Source organism: Penaeus chinensis, chromosome 13, assembly GCF_019202785.1.
Source record: "Penaeus chinensis breed Huanghai No. 1 chromosome 13, ASM1920278v2, whole genome shotgun sequence".
Lineage (NCBI taxonomy): Eukaryota > Metazoa > Arthropoda > Malacostraca > Decapoda > Penaeidae > Penaeus > Penaeus chinensis.
In genome coordinates this window covers 28,326,006-28,328,505 of record NC_061831.1, presented here as the reverse complement: position 1 = coordinate 28,328,505, position 2,500 = coordinate 28,326,006, and the positions used below count along the sequence as shown (strand labels likewise).

At 36.6% G+C, this 2,500-nt stretch overlaps 1 protein-coding gene across 1 annotated transcript in view; it reads left to right on the top strand.

Moving 5' to 3' along the window:
- The window catches only part of LOC125031649, a 29,238-nt gene that overhangs the window by 26,460 nt on the left and 278 nt on the right, over window positions 1–2,500 (top strand). The window lies entirely within an intron of this gene.

Genomic DNA, 2,500 nt, shown 5'->3' with positions numbered 1-2,500 from the left:
GAGGAACTTTTAACAATTTTATTTCTTAATATGGGAGTTTATGTGGTCATGTTTATTTACGGTGCCTATTGCCAATCTTGCGGCAAAGTTTTGCAGTTTTTGTGCTTTTTGTATTTGAGTTTTGTTGGTTGAGCCCTATATGTTGGAGCAGCAGCTTATAATGCTTAGTGTTTGTACAATAATTCTCGTCTCAGCGGGGATTTTGTTTTTTATGTGATCAAGGTATATCAGTGTGCCCATCACTTTTTTGTGAATGTTGTCTATGTGTGTTTCGAAAGTCATGTATCTGTCCAAGCGGAAATGCTTGGTTTTATATGATAGCCTTCAAATTCTATGATTGTGTTTATGGGGATTTTGGCTATGTTTTGCCGACTGCCTATAGAGATGCATTAAGTTTTATCGGGATTTAGTTTGAGGCCGTTGTTGTCAAAATACATATTTGCTTCTGTAAGAGTCTTCTGCGTATTTCTTATCAATTCATATAAATTGCTTACAGGGGCAGCGTGAACAAACTGAGAGTCATCAGCATATTAGACAAGGAGACAGTTGTTTGCAATGTTTGATAGATCGTTTATGAATATGGTGAACAGGATCGGGCCTAATATGGAGCCTTGTGGGACGCCGAAAGAGACTGTTTGTTTAGTTGACATATCATTACGAATTTTGACTGACTTCGTTCTTGTAGATAAATAACTTCTGAACCAATAGTTGTCTATTCCATGATTTTTCATGGAATAGACTGGGAGTAGAGTGACAGGACGATCTGTCAAACGCTTTTGACAGATCATACAATGTGTGTATATTTATTTGATTCTTGTCTATGTTATCATATTTTTTATTTGTGATTTTTAGTAAAGCTGTTTCAGTGGATAACTTACTTCTAAACCCATGTTGCGTTTCGGAAATAAAGTGATTAGATTCTAAGAATGTTGATAGTTAATTTGCAACATTTTTTCTAGCACTTTAGATATCACTGGGAGTAGAGTGATAGGACGATAATTGTTCAGTTGTTCTGCATCTCCTGATTGGAAAATGGGTGTTATGATGCCATGTTTCCACAGTGATGGGTAAGTACCGGTGACTATGGATGTGTTTATAATGACAGTTAGATAGAAGGCTATTGCAGGTAAGCTTTCTTAACATAATCGAAAAGCAATGTTATCCACATCTACAGCATTTGTTTCACGTAAGTGTTTTATTGTTAAGACTGTTGTTTCCACTCCTATTGGCTGTGGTCTGAAAGCATTTGTTGAGAGCCTTGTCCTGATTGTGTTTTGTGGGGCCAAGGAAGCAGCTGTCTGTTCATAGGTGAGTCTACCGATATTTGCGAAGTAGTCGTTTAGATATTCTATACTCCTTAAGGAATCTAGGGACGTGTCTGTGTGGTGTTTTTTGTTTGGTGCTAACGTTTTAATTGTTTTCCATGTTTCTTTGGCGTTGTGTTTATAGTCATTGATCTTATTTTGAAAATAAATTGCTTTTGCTGATTGGATTAATGTTTTAACGTTTCTCTTTTTTTTGTATATACTCAGAATGAAGGGCAATATCAGTTCTATTTGTTTTGAGAATTTGATGAGTGTTTTTTTCGGTCATGTATAGCTCTTTTGATGTGCTCATTTATCCATGGGGCGGGGGGACGTCGAACAGTTTTGGTCTTAAGCGGAGCAGTGGCATCTATGCTGATTCTTTAGTACGTTCGAGAGAATGTCTACTTGTTTGTTAACGTCATCTGTTGTAAGAATCTCTGAGAGGGTCGACTTTCTGGCACTAATATTTTGACAAAGTGATTGGGGGTCGTAATTTGTCAGGTCACGGGAAGTTTTTATGACTGGTTGTCGCTTGGGTCTTTTTATATCTACTGTCATAGTTAAAAGTTAGTGGTCTGCAATTTGGCAAGGGATAACGTCAGTTTACCTAATGAGGTCAGGTCTGTTTGACATAATGATGTCAAGCATGGATGAGGTGTGTTTTGTGATCCTGGTAGGATTATTAATAAGCTGAATTTTTTCTTAATAATCCCGGCTAATTTTTCATTAGGTTTATTTAGGGTCATCGTTTAAGTCACCCAAGATGAAAAAGGTTTTTATTTTCATTGACATTTCTCTAAAAATATATCCGAGGTAGTCAAATGATTCAGCTGTAGCATGTGGGTGTCTATAGATTGTACCAGTAATGAAGGAGGGGTACATACTACTTTGTACCGTTATCCAAATGTCCTCTACAGCTGTATTATTTACAACTGTTGTGGAAATTACATTTGATTTAAAGGTGTCCCTTACGTATATGCATACTCCTCCACCTCGCCCTGCATCACATCTATAAATATTGAAATGTTAAATGTTAATGACATTACTTGACATTTCTTCATGATTCCATGTTTCACTAATGCAAAGGATGTCGATATTTCTCTCCGTGATCATCATTTCAATTTCTTCAAATTGGCCGAGTAGTGATAGCGCATTGATGTGTTCTATTTTGATTGCATAGCATTATGTGACCT